Source organism: Heteronotia binoei, chromosome 21 (genome assembly GCF_032191835.1).
Source record: "Heteronotia binoei isolate CCM8104 ecotype False Entrance Well chromosome 21, APGP_CSIRO_Hbin_v1, whole genome shotgun sequence".
NCBI classification, from domain to species: Eukaryota; Metazoa; Chordata; class Lepidosauria; order Squamata; family Gekkonidae; genus Heteronotia; species Heteronotia binoei.
In genome coordinates this window covers 91,177,549-91,198,368 of record NC_083243.1, presented here as the reverse complement: position 1 = coordinate 91,198,368, position 20,820 = coordinate 91,177,549, and the positions used below count along the sequence as shown (strand labels likewise).

Here is a 20,820-nt window from a genome sequence, read left to right as displayed (position 1 = left end):
AAAAGGGAGGCGGTATTTTAAACAACCTCCAATTAGAGAGCCACTGTCTACACTTGTACAACCAACATAAAGTAAAAGAGTCTTCTTGACAAAGCACTGCAAAATCTTTGACTTCATTGCTAGTGGCAGTGGAACAGGGGATACTAGGGAGAAAGAGAAGCTGGATAGGCAGCAAGAGAGGGTGAGCAAGTAGTGGTAGTTGGTGTGTTTGTGTGATTGGGTGATGCTGCTACAGCTACAGAGAAGTGTACGGCAAGAAGCTCAGTAAGCAAGCAACAAGGCAGCAGCACCCTCCTTTGTCCCAAGCAGCACTCCCTCACTTTCCTTGGAGAGATGGAAATGAAGAGAGAGCAGCCAGGAGAAAGATGCGCCAGTGCCTCTGCTGATGTTTTCTCTCTCCCCCCTGCCCCCCCCCCCATTCAAGAGAGAAGGTATGAAGTGGCAGAGGCAAGGACCAGGAGGAGAAGCAGGGGAAAGGCTGTGACAGCTCTCCCCCCCCCCCCAGCAAGTTTTTTTCAGGTCTTTATGGTAAAAAGCTACAATAGTTTTTTCTTCTTGTTGTTCTGTGTGTGTGAAATTATAGTTACGGACATTCCTACATGCACTTATTTTTCAGAACTTTCTTTTTTTTCCAATTTTACACTTAGTCCCTCTGTTTTGTCCCTTATATATAATTTAGGAAAGGTGCAGTCATATTTATGTCAGACAACCAGAATTTTACTCTGGAATTCAATCAGGTGAATAGAAATCACTATATCTATTACTCTAGCACAAATTCCAGATCATCTTGTTAGGCTTGGAAAAATCTTTCTGGTATCCATATTAATAAACAGTTGTTCTGTTTGATATTATAAACCAAACAGCAAGAAAAAGTGCAAAAGGACACAGCAGCTTCTTTTCCATTCTGGAGAACCAAAGATGTAAATAAATACTCTGTGTGTCGATAAAGTACAGCTTTGTTATTCATGAACTTGTATATTATATATTTTATTTATTTATTTCTGTTTGTCCCACCCTCCCTGCGAACAGGCTCAGGGCGGCTAACAACACAGTAACATGATAAAATACAATAATCTATTATAAGACAATATTAATATGAAAATTAAAAAAATTAATTATTAAAACCAGATACATAAAATTAATTTCTTTGGTGCTATATCTGCTTCATATTTAAATGAAACTTAAGTCCTCAGGGCCAGATGAACTGCATCCAAGGGTTCTAAAAGAGCTTGCAGATGTAATTTCTGAGTCTCTGGCTATTATTTTTGAGAATTCTTGGAGAACAGGAGAGGTGCCAGAAGATTGGAGGCGGGCAAATGTTGTCCCTATCTTCAAGAAGAGGAAAAAGGAGGATCCGTGTAACTTCCGTCCCACCAGTTTGACGTCTATACCTGGAAAAGTTTTAGAACAAATCATCAGTCAGTCCTGGAACATTTAGAAAAGATGGCTGTGATTACTAAGAGCCAGCATGGGTTTCTCAAGAACAAGTCATGTCAGACTAACTTGATCTCTTTTTTTTTTTTTTTGAGAAAGTGACTACCTTGCTGGATCAGGGGAATACTGTAGACATAGTTTATCTTGATTTCAGTAAGGCTTTTGATAAGGTTCCACATACTATCCTTGTTGACAAGTTGATAAAATGTGGTTTGGGTCCTGTTACCATTAGGTGGATCTGTAACTGGTTTTCAGATCGCACCCAAAGAGTGCTTGTGAATGGTTTCTCATCCTCTTGGGGAGGAGTGACAAGTGGAGTGCCTCAAGGAACTGTCCTGAGACCTGTTTTGTTCAACATCTTTATAAATGATTTGGATGAAGGAATAGTTGTTCTTGTTCAGTTGCACAGTCGAGTCCTACTCTTTGCAACCCCATGGACAAAGTCACGCCAGGTCCTCCTGTCTTCCACCATCCTCCGAAGTTTGCTCAAATTCGTGTTTGTTACATCAGTAATGCTGTCCAGCCATCTCATCTTTTGCCGTCCCCTTCTTCTTTTGCCTTCTAACTTTCCTAGCATCAGGATCTTCTCCAGTGAGTGCTCCCGTCTCATCTGGTGACCAAAGTATTTGAGTTTTAGCTTCAGCATCTGACCTTCCAGGGAACAGTCAGGGTTGATTTCCCTTAGGACTGACTGATTTGATCTTCTTGCAGTCCAAGGGACTCTCAAGATTCTTCTCCAGCACCACAGCTCAAAAGCATCTATTCTTCTGTGCTTGGCCTTCCTTATGGTCCAGCTCTCACAGCCATACATTACTACTGGGAATACCATCGCTTTGACTATACGGACTTTTGTTGGCAGGGTGATGTCTCTGCTTTTTATTATACTGCCCAGGTTCACCATAGCTGTCCTCCCAAGGAGCAAACATCTTTTAATTTCATGGCTACAGTCACCATCTGCAGTGATCTTGGATCCCAGAAATGTGAAGTCTGTCACTACTTCCATGTCTTCCCCTTCTATTTGCCAACGTGTGATGAGGCCGGATGCCATGATCTTAGTTTTTTTGATGTTGAGTTTCAAGCCTACTTTTGTGCTCTGCTCTTTCACCCTCAACAAGAGATTCGTTAGGTCCTCACTTTCTGCCATTAGAGTGGTGTCATCTGCATATCTGAGGTTGTTGATGTTTTCCCAGCAATCTTCATTCTGGCTTGTGTTTCATAATAATAATAATAAAATTTTATTTATACCCCACCCTCCCCACCGAGGCAGGCTCAGGGCGGCTTACAGGACATGGCATAAGCCATGTTATAACAATAAAAACAGGATAATACAATTAAATACAATTCACAATTAACATTAAATAATCTAAAAACAGTCTAAAACAATATAATTTAGTGGTGCTACTATCTCAGTTGTGTTAAAGATGTCGTGATGCTTATGCCAGGTTCCATCTTAGAAGGCTAGTTGGAAGAGGGCGGTTTTGCACGCCCTATGGAATTGATTAAAATCCCGCAGGGCCCGCACCTCTTCTGGCAGCTGGTTCCACCATTGGGGAGCCTTTATAGAGAAGGCCTGTTCTCTAGTTGTTTTTAATTTGGCCTCCTTTGGCCCAGGTACTTCCAGAAGATTTTGTGAGCTAGATCGTAGTGCTCTCTGGGGAACATATGGAGAGAGGCAGTCCCTAAGGTAGGCAGGTCCTTGGCCATATAGGGCTTTAAAGGTAATAACCAGCACCTTGTAACGAACTCGGTATACAATTGGCAGCCAATGCAGTTCCTGCAGCCTAGGCCGCACATGTTCCCACCGAGGTAGGCCCATTAACAGTCTGGCCACTGCATTCTGCACTAGCTGCAGTTTCCGAGTTCGGCACAAGGGCAGCCCCATGTAGAGAGCATTACAGTAGTCTAACCTCGAGGTGACCTTTGCATGGATCACCGTTGCCAGGTCACCGCATTCCAGGAAGGGAGCCAACTGCCTCGCCTGCCTAAGATGAAAAAAGGCGGATTTGGCAGTGGCTGCTATCTGGGCCTCCATTGTCAAGGAAGACTCCAGTAGCACTCCCAAGCTCCTGACCCTGCGCACTGGTACCAGTGGCGCACTGTCAAAAGCTGGAAGGGAGATCCCTCCCTCCGGACCGCCGCGACCTAGGCAAAGGACCTCTGTCTTCGCTGGATTCAATTTCAGCCCACTTGACTTAATCCAATCTGCCACAGCTTGCAACGCCTGGTCCAAATTTGCAGGGACATCGCCAGTTCGGCCGCCCATCAATAGATAGAGCTGGGTGTCATCCGCATACTGGTGACAACCCAGCCCATATCTCCGGGCAATCTGGACAGGGGGGTGCATGTAGATGTTAAATAACATCGGAGAGAGAACTGCCCCCTGAGGCACTCCACAATTAAGTAGGTGTCTCCAGGACAGCTTTCCCCCAATCACCACCCTTTGTCCCCGATCCTCAAGGAAAGAGGAAACCCACTGCAAGGCTAACCCCTGAATCCCTGCGCCGGCAAGGCGGCGGGTCAGCAGCCGGTGATTGACCATATCGGCGGGTCAGCAGCTGATAGGTCTAACAACAGCAATACTGCCACACTGCCTCAATCCAGATGGCACCGGAGATCATCCATGAGGGCGACGAACACTGTCTCTGTCCCATGGCCCCGGCGGAAGCCGGACTGGAATGGATCCAAGGTGGAAGCGTCATCCAGGAAACTCTGTAGCTGCAACACCACAGCCCTCTCTATGACTTTGCCCAAAAAGGGCAAGTTTGAGACCGGCCGGTAATGAGCCAATTCGGCCGGGTCTGATGTAGCCTTTTTCAGGAGGGGGCGGACCACTGCCTCTTTCAGAGGGGTTGGCAAAAGACCCTCCGAAAGAGATCTATTTATGTTGTCCTGTACAGGACATCTCAGCTCCTCCTGGCAAGCTTTAATTAGCCAGGAGGGGCACGGGTCCAGATCACAAGTTGTTGGGCGTGCAGTAGAGAGAATTCTGTCAACTTCCTCTAGGCCGAGTGGGTCGAAACAATCCAGGATCAAACCAGAAGACAGGCACAGAGCCTCAAGTTCACACACTGTATCCAATATGGCAGGGCAGTCACAGCGGAGTGACTGGACTTTGTCTGCAAAAAAATTCGCAAAAGCCTCACAGCCTATCTCTAATTCCTTAACTTTTGGTTTGCCTTGTGGCAATGTAGTGAGGTTCCGAATTGTCCTAAACAATTGTGCCGGGTGCAAATTTGCAGACGCAATCTTAGCTGCAAAGTACATTTTCTTTGTGGCCTTGACTGCCATCTCATAGGACCTCATAAACTCCCTATAAGATGCTCTAGTCGCTTCGTCACGAGTACACCGCCATTGCAGTGGGCTCATCCAGGCCAGCATTCCGCATGATGTACTCTGCATATAAATTAAATAAGCAGGGTGACAATATACATCCTTGTCGAACTCCTTTTCCTATTCTAAACCAATCAGTTGTTCCATATCCCATTCTGACAGTTGCTTCTTGACCCTTATACAGGTTTCTCAGGAGACATGTGAGGTGGTCTGGTACTCCCATCTCTTTAAGGACTTGCCACAGTTTGTTGTGATCCATATAATCAAAGACTTTAGCGTAGTCAATGAAACAGAAATAGACGTTTTTCTGATACTCCCGTGCTTTCTCCATAATCCATCAGATGTTGGCAATTTGATCTCTAGTTCTTCTACCTCTCCGAAACAATGCTTATTATATTTGCTGATGATACTAAATTGGGAGAGGTTGCAAATACAGTAGAAGACAGAAACAGGATACAGGATGACCTTGACAGGCTGGAAAACTGGACTAAAAGCAATAAAATTTTAACAGAGAAAAATGTAAAGTTCTGCATTTAGGTAGAAAAAATCCAGTGCATGGTTATAGGATGGGGGAGACTTGTTTTAGCAGTAGTATGTGCGAAAAGGATCTAGGGGTCTTAGTGGATCATACGCTGAACGTGAGTCAACTGTGTGATGAGCCAGTTTGGTGTAGTGGTTAAGTGTGCGGACTCTTATCTGGGAGAACCGGGTTTGATTCCCCACTCCTCCACTTGCACCTGCTAGAATGGCCTTGGGTTAGCCATAGCTCTGGCAGAGGTTGTCCTTGAAAGGGCAGCTGCTGTGAGAGCCCTCTCCAGCCCCACCCACCTCACAGGGTGTCTGTTGTGGGGGAGGAAGGTAAAGGAGATTGTGAGCCGCTCTGAGAATCTTCGGAGTGGAGTGCGGGATATAAATCCAATATCATCATCTTCTTGATGTGGTGGCTAAAAAGGTAAATGTAATTTTGGGCTGTATCAACAGAAGTATAGTATCCCGATCACGTGAAGTGATGGTATCGTTTTACTCTGCTCTGGTAAGACCTGGAGTATTGTGTTCAGTTTTGGCCACCACATTTTAATAATAATAATAATAAATTTTATTTGTATCCCGCCCTCCCCGCCTAGGCAGGCTCAGGGCGGCTAACAACATTTCGTACATATACAATAATAAATAAAAACATTAGATTTAAAAGTAAGAACTTTAAACTTTATTTAAATACCAGTTAATGTATTTAAAAATTCATAATTTGAATTGATCTGGCAGCAATGATGGCATTCTGACGCTAGTTTCTGCCAGTTTAAACAAATTCCATGATGACATAGGTCCTTAAAACAGGACCGTGTTGGTGGGTCCTTAGTTAACAACAATTCAGCAGTCGATGTATGCTCGTTTAAAGAGGGCAGTCTTGCAGGCCCTGCGGAACTGATCAAGGTTCCGCAGGGCCCGCACCTCCTCAGGGAGCTGATTCCATAGGGTAGGGGCCGCGATTGAAAAGGCCCGTGCTCTGGTATTCTGAAGCTTGATCTCTTTCGGCCCAGGGATAGTCATTTTATTTTTTCCAGCTGACCTCAGTGCCCTCTGGGGTTCATATGGGAAGTGACGGTCCCTCAGGTAGGCTGGTCCTCAGCCATACAAGACTTTAAAGGTAATGACCAGCACTTTGTACTGGACCCGGTATGTAATTGGCAGCCAGTGCAGTCCACGCAGCCCCGGCCGTATGTGCTCCCATTTTGGGAGTCCCAACAACAGCCTGGCTGCCGCGTTCTGCACCAGCTGCAACTTCCGGGTCCGGCACAAAGGTAGCCCCAAGTAGAGGGCATTACAGTAGTCCAATCTTGAGGTGACCGTTGCATGGATCACTGTTGCGAGGTCGCGACGCTCTAGGAAAGGGGCCAACTGCCTTGCCCGCCTCAGATGGAAGAATGCTGACTTGGCAGTGGCTGCTATCTGGGCCTCCATTGATAATGAAGGCTCCAGTAAAACACCCAGACTCTTTACCTGGCGCGCTGATTTCAATGGTGCGCCTCGAAGGCAGGGAGAGCTATTTCCCCTCCCCGGTCGCCGCGACCCACACAAAGGACCTCTGTCTTCGCTGGGTTCAACTTCAGCCCACTCAGTCTGAGCCACGTCGCAACAGCCTGTAAGGCCCGGTCCAAATTCCCTGGGGCGGAGTCGGGCCGGTCGTCCATTAGTAGATAGAGCTGGGTGTCATCTTCATATTGATGGCAACCCAGCCCAAACCTCCGGGCAATCTGGGCAAGGGGGCGCATATAGATGTTAAACAACATTGGGGAGAGAACTGCTCCCTGAGGTACACCACAATCTAGTGTGTGTCTCTGGGATCGCTCATCCCCAATAGCCACCCTTTGTCCCCGGCCTGAGAGGAAGGAGGAGAGCCATTGCAAGGCCAACCCCCCAACCCCAATGTCGGCGAGGCGGCGCGTTAGCAACTGATGGTCGACTGTGTCAAATGCCGCCGACAGGTCTAGTAACATCAGCACTGCAATGCCGCCACGATCCAGTTGCCACTGGAGGTCATCCACCAAGGCGACCAGCACCGTCTCCGTCCCATGGCCCGGCCGGAAACCAGACTGGCACGGGTCAAGAACGGAAGCGTCATCTAGAAACCTCTGTAAGTGCAACGCCACTGCCCTCTCGATAATTTTACCTAAAAATGGTAAATTAGACACCGGACGGTAATTCGCCAATTCGGCCGGGTCTGCTGTACATTTTTTTAAGAGAGGGTGGACCAATATAGACAAGCTGGAACGGGTCCAAAGGAGGGCAACGAAGATGGTGAGGGGTCTGGAGATCAAGTCCTATGAAGAAAGGTTGAAAGAGCTGGGCATGTTTACCCTGGAGAGCAGGCGGTTGAGAGGTGATATGATCACCATCTTCAAGTAATTGAAGGGCTGTCATCTAGAGGATGGTATGGAATTGTTTTCTGTGTCCCCAGAAGGTAGGACCAAAACCAATGGGTTGAAATTAAATCAAAAGAGTTTCCAGCTCAACATTAGGAAGAACTTCCTGACCATTAGAGCAGTTCCTCTAATGGCTCTCCTTTTTTCGAGGTTTTTAAACGGAGGCTAGATGGCTATCTGACAGCAATGAAGATCCTGTAAATTTAGGGGGAGGTATTTGTGAGTTTCCTGCATTATGCAGAGGGTTGGACTAGATGACCCTGGAGGTCCCTTCCATCTCTATAGTGCTATAGTTTAGATCATATTTTAGTATGACTAGAGAGAAGCTTCCAGAAGGGAATGCTGTGACCTCTTCCTTCCCACTGTAGCAGCCTTTAGGTCCTCTGAAACATGTCCTCAGTGGACCCCCAAGAAGAGCATGAGGGAGGGGAAAATTGGTAAAAACTAATAAATATAAAAGACCACCCCTATTCCTCTGGTGGGAAGTGCCTTCTGCCAGCAGAAAACATAGGTTTTAGTCCAAGCCTTATGGCTTTATACACAGAATTTTATTCATGCTTTTCAACTACAAGTCTAATGTAACTAGCTTATCAGTGCTTAGTTTGATTCTGCTGAAAAATCTGCACTTTTATCAGCTCTGATGTTCTTAAATGTATGCTTATATTGCCTTATGTGAGGATAGACTCTTGGTATTCTAGCATCTGTAATTTAAATAAGTAATTGTCAATTCTGAATAGATAGTGCTGGCAGCCTGACTCTTATGCTCCTAAGTATGAATCATTGGCTTGCCATGCCGGAGTGTCAAACATGTGGCCTGCGGGATAGATCTGGCCCATGCAGGGCTCAAATTCCCCCCTCCCCAACAACTACCTCCTTCTGCTTCCTTTCCCAGGGCTGCTACTGCAGCCACACTGGAGGTTGTCCCCCCCCCCCATTCCCTCAGTGGTTTTTCTGCTGCACTCACTCACTCTCTGCCTCCTTTTCCAGGGCTGTTCTCTTCTATTTGGGAACAGGAGGAGGAGGAGGAAAGAGTCCCATGGCAACTTCAAGACCAACAACATTTTATTCCAGGTATAAGCTTTTGAGTGCAAGCACACTTCTAGTGAGGGATGGTGGATGGATGAATGGATTCTTCTGACAAGCACAGTGTACATTTAAGACATTATTTTGGCTTATTCTAAAAAGGGTTTTTTAATTGATTTCTCTGTTCCTAGCTGGAATTATTTTCTTTAAAAAAATACCCTGTTTAGGAATTAGAACACTTGGATTGGCTCTTATATCTTGGAGAGCAGAGTGATTTCAGGTGATAAAAGCATAGCACACATTGGTAATGAGACAGGAAAACTAACTCTCAGTTCAGTCCAGGAGGTTGCATTGTCTTGAGCTTCATTATCAATTGCAATTCAGCAGACTCTCTTTCTAATCTCCCATTGAAATTTCTTTATAAGAGCACTGCTACTCTTAGGTCAGCAACTGAATGTGGTTTCTAATGTTGGACTTATGTCCATTTATTCTTTGCATCCTCCTGGATGGAATTGAGACCTAGGTTTCCTGTCTCATTACCAACACTTGTATTTCTGTGTCTACTACTCCTCTGTATATCTATCACACCTAATCCAATCAAGCCTGTTATTGTCATTAACCAGCTATCGCCATTCAACATCTAAAGTCACCTTTATAAAGTCTCTGGTACCTCATGTTACATTTTATGGCACGCATAGCCTGACCCAACAAAGTGGCATTTGTGTCAGATCCAGCTCTTATAACAAATGAATTCAGCACCTCTTGATTAGTGCATAACATTTCTCTTAAGAAACTTCAAAGGTAGACAGAATACCCCGCCCCCCCCAAAAAATTGTGCAGCAGCTCTTCTGTTGACCATAAAGAGAAATTTAACTATGAAAGACAATTCCCTTATTTCATTAATTGGGGGTTTGAAAAGAGAAGTGAAGGAACATAGATAGCAATTCGGCTTTTGTGTATGCGCGTGTGTGTGAGTGTGTGTGTGAAAGTGAGAGAGTGAGACTAGCCAGGTTTCAACTCTATTATAAATGGTAATTAAGATGTAATGAGGATTTCTGTGTTTTAATAGGCCTTGTAGGAAATAAATGTAGAGTTCAGTTGGAGCTATCTGCTGATGGGTGAAGAAGGGAATTTGTGAATAATCTAACCTTAAGCAGATGTGTACCCTGTATCAATGTGATTGAAACTGATAACTTACATTCTTAAATGGAATCTATTTTCTGTGTTTGTTGCTTAAAATTTTTCCACTCATGTCATTAAATTTAAGCAGTCGCCAATGATTGACGTAAACAGAGCAGATAGTTTACGTGCAGTTCCTTAAATGTTTTGGCATCATTACTACTAGGAAGCTTTAGCCATCTGCCGACTGAGCTTGATACAGCTAGTAGAAAGATGTTCTTCTGTTCTGCACATGGGTAATCGTCTAATTTACTGTTTAACAGGCTTAGAAGGGTAGTCACTATTACCTTAAGACCAGAGGGAAAGAATCTGGGAAGACGGAGGAGAAATCTTTCATGATTGCATGATGTACTTTTGTTTTTTTGCATTAGTTGCATGTTAGCTGGCAAAGCTGTTACCATGGAAACAAACAGTCAGCTACAGAGAGTGCCAATGGAATGCTAATCTGGTATAAATGAGGAGTTCCAGCTGCTGTCCAAAGGTGGGGAGGCATAGAAGAGGAAGTTAAGGGAGTGAAAACACATTCCATTATTTCAGAAGTTACTCTTCGCTGGCACTGTAATTCAATATGGCTAGCAAATGATACAGTAATTTTAAAACACTTGCATAATAGACATGTACATTAAACATGCCTTGGCCTTGATGGCCTAGGTTAGCCCTGTCTCATCAGATCTTGGAAGCTAAGGAATTCTTGGATGGGAGACCACCAAGGGCCAGGGTTGCTACACAGAGGCAGCCAATAGGAAACCACCTCTGTTTGTCTCTTGCCTTGAAAACCTAGAGCATCCTGCATCTAACGTCTTCAGTTTGCCATCTTCTGGGTGTCCCTCGCGAAGGTTGGCATTGACTAGAGCCTGTACTTTCTCTGTGATGGTTTCCACTTTATGGGATGGGTTCCTCAAATGGACCTGTGGTGTGTAAGTGACACATATTTCATTAGTTTGGGAGTGAATTGGGATTCTACTGTTCCTTATTGTCCCTTGGATATTTTAATGGTATATTGTAAACCACTTGAAATAACAGGGAAAGATGAGATATAAAAGTTTTAGTAAAACAAAATAAATTGAAGGAATAATCAGAACAGATCCTTCCTCTTTTGACCACTGAAAAGTTGTTTCTGTTGACCAGAAGTTCTCCCCCCCCCCCATTTTTTAATTATTCCATTTAGTTTATTACAACAAATATTTGTAGCTATATACATTTCGATCTCTCCCTTCCTTTCTCCCTCCCTTTACTCTTAGTCTTTTCACCCCAGCCATGGGCACAAAGCCTTAATCTTCCACTGAATGTCTTTTCTTCCTTCTTTCAATAACCAATCTAGGTAGGTCTTCCATCTGGTCTTGATTTCATTAGATTTCCCTTCCCACGTTGTCTCTTTGTTGATTGATGCCACGATATCTGACTGTATAAATTCAAACAAATAGTTGTGCCAGATTTCTACTGTCCATTTACTTTTGTCTTTCCAACCCAAAGCTATAACCGCTTTTCCTGCCAGTATCATAGCCTTAACTAAATTTTGAATACTCCTATTATTGGGCCTCCTATTGTACTTAACAACATTAGATTAAAATCTATAGTTAGTGTTATATTGCATACTTTTCTAATAATTTCGATAATTTCCTTCCAAAAGGTCTTTACTTCCGAACATTCCCACCACATGTGTGCATACCAACCTTTAGAGAGTTTACAGTGCCAGCATAACGGGCTTAACCCTGGAATCATGTTAGCTAGCTGTGCTGGTGTCATGTACCATTTTGTAAGGAATTTATATTCAAGTTCTTTAAATTTGGTTACTTTGATTTCTTCTATTCCTTTCATAATTTTATCCGCAATCCTCTCTGATATCTGACCTTCATGGCTCCATCTCCTTTGTAAGTATTCTGTTATTTTTTCCTTATTTATTATCATCTTTCTATATATTTTCCCTACCAACCCCTTTTTCTGCTTTGCCATTTCTTTGTATATTACTTCCGTTGGTTCATCTATCCAGAGTTCATTTTCGCTAATCGTTTTTACTGCCTTATATAGCCCAGCTATTTTTAGCCAATATTGTTTACCTGTTTGTTCTGTTACTTCCTGTAAGAGCTTAAGATTTCCACTTCTAAACATATCCCCCACTCTGTGATAATCTTTAAGATTTAACATTTCCCACCAATTAATATCTTGCACTCCTTCGTTAACAGTCTCGAGGGGTGCCCATCTAGAAACTTTTCCTAACCAATAGGGTTGCCATTTCTTCCAAACTTCTAATGATGCTCTTCTAGGGCCTATTGTTAATTTTAAGTCTTTATTCGTAACTTTAGAAAAAATGCCTAATCTACCTATATTATTATTAGTTTCATTCTCAAGGTTAATCCACTTCTGAGTCTTTTCCTCGCCTATTTCTAATAATGGTTTTAGTTGAAAAGCTTCATAATAATTGTTTAGGTTTAGGATTCCCCATCCAAATTCTGATTTATGACTATAAATTATTCTCTTATGGAACCTGCATTTTTACTGTCAAATATCCACTCCTTTAATGCTCTGTTCCATTGTTCAGTTTTATTTTTCATTGTTCCCAGAGGCAACATTTGAAATAGGTATGTTAATTTTGGTACCCAAAACATTTTAGCACTCCTATTCTAGATGATATCCCCAGCATTTTATTTTTCCATCTTTTCTTGTCTCTATTTTCCCCATGTTTTATCATAATTATCCTTTATCATTTTATCAATATTTTTTTGCAACACTATACCTAAATATTTAAATTTCTTAACCCCCAATCCTATGTTCGTACTCCTATTTATCTCTTGCCTTTCTTCTCTGATTCTATATGATTTCTGATTTTACCATGTTGACCCTTAGCCCTGAGCACTTTTCAAAGTCTTCTAGGATAATCTTAACCTCTTTAACTCCCTCTTTAGGGTTTGTCATGATTACTATAATGTCATCTGCAAATAGATTAAGCTTCATTTCTTCGTTACCTATCCTATAGCCCTCTATTCTTCCCGAATTTCTAATCCTTTCTGCTAATTGTTCTATTGCTATTATAAATAAGAGTGGAGATAGTGGGCAACCTTGTCTGTCTTCTCCTTGTATGGGAAATGCTTGTGAATGTTCATTATTTACTCTTACTTTCGCAATTCTTTGTCCAGGAGTTCTTAAGGAACAGTAAGGTGCAAGGGTGGGGGAAGAGAAGCAGGAATGGGCAGAAATCACCCATACATGCATACACATGCTTTTATGTGAATTCTTGCTCCATATGCAAAAGAGCAGAGGCTGATTTCTTCTGATTGCATCCTGCTGTATTCCCAACGGTCCAGGATCTTATTTTGGGGGGCATAGAGATCTGCATAGAAATATTTAAAATTTACCTCCATTGAATCTTTCTGATATGTGAAGTGTAATTGAATGATTGGAACATCTTTAGCTAGCTAACAGCCCAAAATCATTAATTTTGTAAACATCAGTATTACTTTAGGACATCCAAAAAGAGTGAGATGATGCCTTTTTCATTAGCAGAATGTCTGTTTATAGAAGAATATAGACGTTTCTAATTCTGACTGACAGAATTCAAAAACTATATATACTTACCACAGATTTGTCAAGGAGAACTATACTGTAGCATTTATTCTGGAGGCTTTGGTTCCTGAGACCAGAGTATCTTCAACTTGTACAAAATGTTACTATTAAACTGAACTGTGAATATCAGGAACTATATATCATTTGACACTTCTGTCTTTTCTCAGTGTATAGAACCTGTAGATGCAGGCAGCAGAACTTGATAGCTGCACCGACAAACTATTTCATCTTTTGTTGAACTGATTGTATGAGTCAACCTTCTGTCTGGCCACAATGTTGTCTATTTGCAAATCAGTTGTGTTTGCTTAGGTCTTGCCTGATTGCCAGTGAAACCCTTAGTGGAAATGTTATCTCCATTACTCAGCAGCAGATGCTGAATAGTTAAGGCTAGAGAGAGTGAAAGAGAACAGTAGTGCTGATATCCGAGAACCTTCTATGCTTATTGCTAATGACCATTCTAGTTGAGAGTGGAGATGTTAAAGCGATAGAGACCAGGAGGGATTTTTGCCACCTCCCCTGCTGCTTGCTTAGGCCACTGTCCCCTGAAAAGCTACTCCTAGCTGTCAGAAGATCCTTGGGAATAGTGTGCAGCAGTCTCCTGTGAGAAGCTTTAGGTCTTTAAAAGATACATATTCTGTATTCTCAGCTCATAAACTCCTGAGATGGTTTTCATTCATAGTAATTTAAAAAATAAGGCAATATATCAGTTGAAGTAACCAGTAGTACATTGTAGCATCCAATGTAATGATTATTCAGAAATTCCCATTCTCTGCCAAAACTTAGAATTATAAAATGTGTTGGTCCCCCTCCCTCTCGAAAACTTGTGGTGGGGGAAATGATATACGCAATACTTTCTTATAAAACCTAAATATATTGCACAGCTTTAATAATATCAAATATGTTACATATCAAAGTGTATAATTTGGTGGTTATATTAGAAGGCTTTAGTATTCAACAGGTAAAATTGTGAAAGACCTAATACTTGAAAAAGAGCTACAAAATGCTACACTCTGTGTCATCTTTGCATGTATTGCATAGGTTTTTTCCTATTTGAGAGACAGGAATAACAGTAGTAAACAAAGATTTAATTTGGACAAATGGTTTCATACAGTCACAGGAGGACTAGCAGTGTATTTGGATATAGAGTTAAAAAGAAGAGGAGATTGGATTTATACCCTGCCCTTCGCTACCCATAGGAGCCTCAGAGCAGCTTACAATCTACTTTCCCTTTCCCTCCCCACAACAAACACCCTGCGAGATAGGTGCGGCTGAGAGAGCTCTCCCAGAACGGCTTTGAGAGAACTTGTGGCTGACCCAAGGTCACATCAGCAGGTATATGTGGAGAAGTGGGAAATCAAACCTGGTTCTCCTAGATAAGAGTCCACACACTTTACTACTACACCAAACTGGCTCTCAACACCAAACATTAAACCCTTGAGTTAAAAACTGTTATATACACTATACTGGTTGTGGCCAAATTGAAAAGGTAAAGGTACAAGCACCATTCGTTTCTGACTCTGGGGTGACATCACATCACGATGTTTTCACAGCAGACTTTTTACAGGGTGGTTTGTCATTGCCTTCCCTAGTTATCTACACTTTCCCCCCAGCAAGCTGGGTACTCATTTTACCAACCTTGGAAGGATGGAAGGCTGAGTCAACCTCGAGCTGTCTACCTGAAAACCCAGCTTCCACTGAGGATTGAACTCAGGTCGTGAGCAGAGAGTTCGGACTGCAGTACTGAAGCTTTGCCACTCTGCGCCATGGGGCTGCTTGTGGCCAAATTAAATATATGCTTGAAAATACGTTCTGTGTGTCTGCAGTATGCACAGAAACAAAACAGGAGAAAAAGAATATTACACCAGATGAACAAGTTCGGGGTGAAATTAACAATATTAACTGCATCTACATCAAAAAGTAGAAGCAAACAAAGGCAATAAAACATTTGTGAAAATATGAATGTTTTCACATGGCACCCAAAGCTTAAGAAACTTGGGGCTAGATAAATTAGTGAAAGATATCTCTTAAAATTTATACCAACTTGCAGTATTTCTGCAGAAATCTTGAAATTTGTATGTCTCTCTATTTCAAAAGGAGTGATTAAGGACCAAAAAGGAATGAAGAGGTTGTGCTGCACATTGTAGCTGAAGAGAGAGCATAACATAGGGAAAGTACCTTGAAGGAAGCTGTCTACAACAGGATCTCTGAAATTTGGTCCCTCTATTTCTTGCAGATGGGGCAGAAACAGAGCAGCATAGTGAGTCATGTAATCACTGGGAACTTTGGGATTTTAATTCCAAGGGCCTTGAGCAATGTTGAGCAAAATTAGATACCTTCGTTTTTGGAACTATGCAGTGACCTTTTAATAATACGATTGTAGTACATGTGAGCCCCGTGGCGCAGAGTGGTAAAGCTGCAGTACTGCAGTCAGAGCCCTCTGCTCACAACCTGAGTTCGATCCCAGCAGAAGCTGGTTCAGGTAGCCGGCTCATGGTTGACTCAGCCTTCAAGGTCGGTAAAATGAGTACCCAGCTTGCTGGGGGGAAAGTGTAGATGACTGGGGAAGGCAAGGGCAAACCACCCTGTAAAAAGTCTGCCGTGAAAACATTGTGAAAGCAACGTCACCCCAGAGTCGGAAATGACTGGTGCTTGCACAGGGGACTTGCTTTTACCTTGTAGTACAGATGAGTGATTTTCAGAGACTTTGTAGAATTGACCATTTGGCACTTGCTACTTTTGTGATGCTGCTAGTGTTCTGTTTAGGCTTTCCAAGTAGGTGGGTTTTTTTGCTTATTTATAACTTACACTTCTATGTGTTTTGCACATTTCAAAAATATGCTTTATTTTGATCTGTGTTAATATGTATATTTTGGATGACATGTGGATTATTCAAGTAAATTGCATGACTTTCATCAGTGTAAGCAGATTATTACCTTGCCTTTATAATACATAGATCCCAGTAGGCAGCCGTGTTGGTCTGAAGCAATAGAACAAAGCAGTAGACAAGTGTACCTTTAAGACCAACTACCGTATGTTTTATTCAGAATGTAAGCTTTCGTATGCTCTTAAGCAGACTTCATCAGACAAAATGGGAATGGCAGCCATGGAACATGTTGTATACATACTTTCGATTTACGTTTATAATCTATAGTGCACTATGTTTGCCGGACATGTTTTGAGGCTTTCATTTTTAAAGCCAGACAGTACCACTGTTCCCTCTAAACTGTGGAATCTCTGAGCCAAAATTCTACTTTCTGAGCTACTAGTATTACAGTTGTGAGCTACTAATATTAAAGTTGTGAGCTGCTGCATAAATTAGTTTGCTCTGGGGCCATTTTTCGTGAGCTAAGACAAAAATGTATGAGCCAGAGAATAAAAAACTGAGCTCACTCACACTAACTCAGCGAAGGGGGGAAACTGGACAGTACCCTATAGATATGTTTAGAAGCAGACTTTTCCATTACTCTATAGAAATACTAAACTTCTCAGATAATTTTCAGTTGGATGTTAAACCTAGGGTTGCCAAGTCCAATTCAAGAAATATCTGGGGACTTTGGGGTGGAGCCAGGAGACTTTGGGGGTGGAGCCAGGAGACATCGGGGCAGAGCCAGAAGCAAGGGTGTTACAAGCATAATTGAACTCCAAAGGGAGTTCTGGCCATCACATTTAAAGCGACCGCACACCTTTTTAAATGTCTTCTTTCCATAGGAAATAATGAAGGATAGTGGCACCTTCTTTTGGGGCTCATAGAATTGGACCCCGTGGTCCAATCGTTTTGAAACTTGGGGGATACTTTGGGGAGTGTCACTAGATACTATACTGAAAATTTGGTGCCTCTACCTCAAAAAACAGCTCCCCCAGAGCCCCCGAAACCTCCAGATCAATTCCCCATTATACCCTATGAGAATCAATCTCCACATAGAGAATAATGAAGTGCTCAGCAGACTCCCTCCCCCCCCCCATTTCTGGCCACTCTGAAGCGAGGGATTGGCCTCTCTACTCACGAGTTGCTGCCAACTTCTTCAAAGTAACACAGACACAACATCCCAAGAGGAAGCCTTTCAATCAGCAACTGAAGCCTCCCGAGATACAAACACTCTGGGGGCGGAGCTTCCCCCCCACACCGGCCAGACTCCCCAAGGAGACACCACCCGGCAGCTGGAGAGGACGCAAGGACTATGAGTCCCAGCATGCACCTCGCGAAGGGAGGCCGGACTGGAATGAATAGCAGGCCGGCGGTGGGCGGGTCTTTGTGACCTGGAGGAAGGGAGAAGCCTGAAGCCTGCGAGGGAGGCAGGCAGGGAAAGACACGGCGCCATTCCCCCCCCCCCCCCGCTTCCGGATTTTTGGAGAGCGGGGGAGGAGGTTGCTAATTCGGGGATCCCTCGGCAGGGCGGGGGGGGGGGTTGGGAAGCCTAGTTAAACCACTAAATTAGGAGCTTATTTATTAAAACATTTGCATCCCAACTTTCCTCTTTGTTCAGGGTGGCTTATAATGATAGTTAAAATCCCCAGTTAAACTAACATAAAACGTTTAACATGTTCCGAATTCCAAATCAGTTGTGACTGAAAAACTATTGCAGAGAGAGGCCTAGTGGGTCTAGGGAGCCTGTGAGGCCTGTGTCTCAGTAAAAGAGGCAGCCTACAATCCCCAGAATGCTTGGCGCTGGTTTCAGCCAATTAGTGTCCAAGTAGGCTCTGAGGTGATTGGCTTAAAAGCTTTCTCTAGAGACAAACACTGTTCTTTTCCTACTGAGAGGCCAAGCAGGAAGGACAGCTGCTGTTCAGGAGGAGGACCCTCACTCTGACGGAGAGAGTGAGCAGGCCGAGGCCTGGGGCCTAACAGGCTTGGACAGTTAAGTTTAGTCGCGTTAGGGGTTTTACGTTTATTTTCCTTCACCCATCTTGCTGTAGTTTAATGCACCTTATCTGTTCACTTACCCTTTATTGATTTCCTGTTTGAAATAAACCATTTTGTTTTTTGTTACTCTGCCTGGTCAACACACCTGTTTTCTTGGGCCAAAGGAAGGGCTTGGGAGGGGACTCTGGGCCTTTCCAAGGGATCCTGATTCCAGAGTGGTGGCAGCATCAGGTGGCACCCCCATCTGGGTCATGACACCATGTAATACTTGTAAATATAAATTAACACAGTTTGAATTGGTTACTTCCAACAATGGACAAGGCTACATCTGTTGATCTAAATCTGCTCTTTTGTCACTTTGCACTTTACTCACAAGGCTATGGAGCCCGATTGTGGTATATAGTGTAAGCAAGCATGGTTGCTGCTGAAAATGGTGCTTACTGCTAAAATTCTGCTCACAAAGCACTGTGGGAGATTTAGTAGCTGCTACCACCACTGGATTCCATCAATTGCAGTTGAAGCCATGAAACTTGATTGTACTCAAACCAAGAAGTGTTTGACTTCTGGCAATGTGAATTAAAGGTATGGATATTTAGTTCATATGCCAAAAATCAAAGACTGATCCCTCAACAGCAGTTGCTTTACCCCTGGACTTCTGTGATTACTAAGAGCCAGAATGGGTTTCTCAAGAACAAGTCATGTCAGACTAACCTTATCTCTTTTTTTGAGAAAGTTACTACCTTGGCTGGATCAGGGGAATTCTGTAGACATAGTTTATCTTGATTTCAATAAGGCCTTGATAAGGTTCCACATACTATCCTTGTTGACAGGTTGGTAAAATGTGGTTTGGATCCTGTTACCGTTAGGTGAATCTGTTGACAGATCACACCCAAAGAGTGCTTGTGAATGGTTCCTCATCCTTTTGGAGAGGAGTGACAAGTGGAGTGCCTCAAGGATCTGTCCTGGGACCTGTTTTGTTCAACATCTTTATAAATGATTTGGATGAAGAAATAGAGGGAATGCTTATTAAATTTGCCGATGATACTAAATTGGGAGGGGTAGCAACTATGGTAAAAGATAGTCAGGATACAGGATGATGCTGACAGACTGGAAAACTTGGCTAAAATCAATAAAATGAATTTTAACAGAGTTAAATGTAAAGTTCTGCATTTAGATAGGAAAAATCCAATGCATAGTTATAGGATGGGGGAGACGTGTCTTAGCAGTAGTGTGTGTGAAAAGGATCTAGGGGTCTTAGTGAACCATCCACTGAACATGAGTCAACAGTGTGATGTGGTGGCTAAAAAGGCAAATGCAATTTTGGGCTGTATCAACAGAAGTATAGCGTCTAGATCATATGAAGTGATGGTATCACTTTACTCTGCTCTGGTAAGACCTCACCTGGAATATTGTGTCCAGTTTTGGGCACCACATTTTAGGAAGGATATAGACAAGCTGGAACGGGTCCAGAAGAGGGCGACGAAGATGGTGAGGGGTCTGGAGACCAAGTCCTATGAGGAAAGGTTGAAGGAGCTGGTGATGTTTAGACTGGAGAGGAGGCGGCTGAGAAGTGATATAATTACCATCTTCAAGTACTTGAAGGGCTGTCATATAGGGGATGGTGCAGAATTGTTTTCTGTGGCCCCAGAAGGTAGGACCAGAACCAATGGGCTGAAATTGCATCAAAAGAATTTCTGGCTCACAACGATAGGAAGAACTTTCTGACAGAGCAGTTCCTCAGTGGAACAGGCTTCCTTGGGAGGTGGTGGACTCACCTTTCCTGGAGGTTTTTAAACAGAGGCTAGATGGCCATCTGACAGCAATGTGGATCCTTTGAATTTAGGGGGAGGCATTTGTGAATTTCCTGCATTGTGCAGGGGGTTGGTTTAGATCAGGGGTTCCCAACCCCCGGCCCACAGACCGGTACTGGGCCATGGCCTGTTAGCAACCGGGTCGCACAACCCCGCTGCCCCGCCTCCCCCCCGTGGCGCTGTGCAGCCTCACCCCCCACCCCCCTCTGTGGCGCCTCCTCCCTCCGTTTCCACAAGTTTAAGGTTGGGGAAGGGGCAGTGAAGTGCTTCCCTGGCTCTTTAAAGGCTGAACCCCCCTCCCCCCACTGATCAGCTAATCGGTGGAGGGAAGTGCGGCAGCAGTGCGAGTCACCCACTGAAAAAAACGTGCTGCCCTTGCCGCCTTCCCACACCCAGGAAGGAAGTGGGGAGGAGACAAGGGCAGTGTGGATTTTTCAGTGGGTGGCTTGCGCTGCTGCCGTGATTTCCCCCACCGACCAGCTGATCGGCGGGGGGATGTCGGCCTTTAAAGAGCCGGGGAGGTGCTTCACCATCCCTTTCCCAGCCTTAAACTTGTGCAAACAGAGGGGGGGAGGCGCAAGGGGCGGAGGGGGGCGGGCGGAGGCTGAATTCGGTGCCCCCACCCTGCTGGCCCTGGGGCTGATCCCCAGGGCCAAAAAGGTTGAGAGTCCACTGATCTAGATGACCCTGGAAGTCCTTT

General features: G+C 43.7%; 1 protein-coding gene across 1 annotated transcript in view; it reads left to right on the top strand.

The window, feature by feature from the left end:
* Positions 1–20,820, top strand: part of LOC132590107 (protein PALS1) — a 136,374-nt gene that overhangs the window by 23,094 nt on the left and 92,460 nt on the right. Inside the window, exon 2 of the mRNA XM_060262962.1 lies at positions 8,673–8,756. The gene's annotated coding sequence lies outside the window, so the exon portion shown is untranslated. The remainder of the gene's footprint in view (positions 1–8,672; positions 8,757–20,820) is intronic.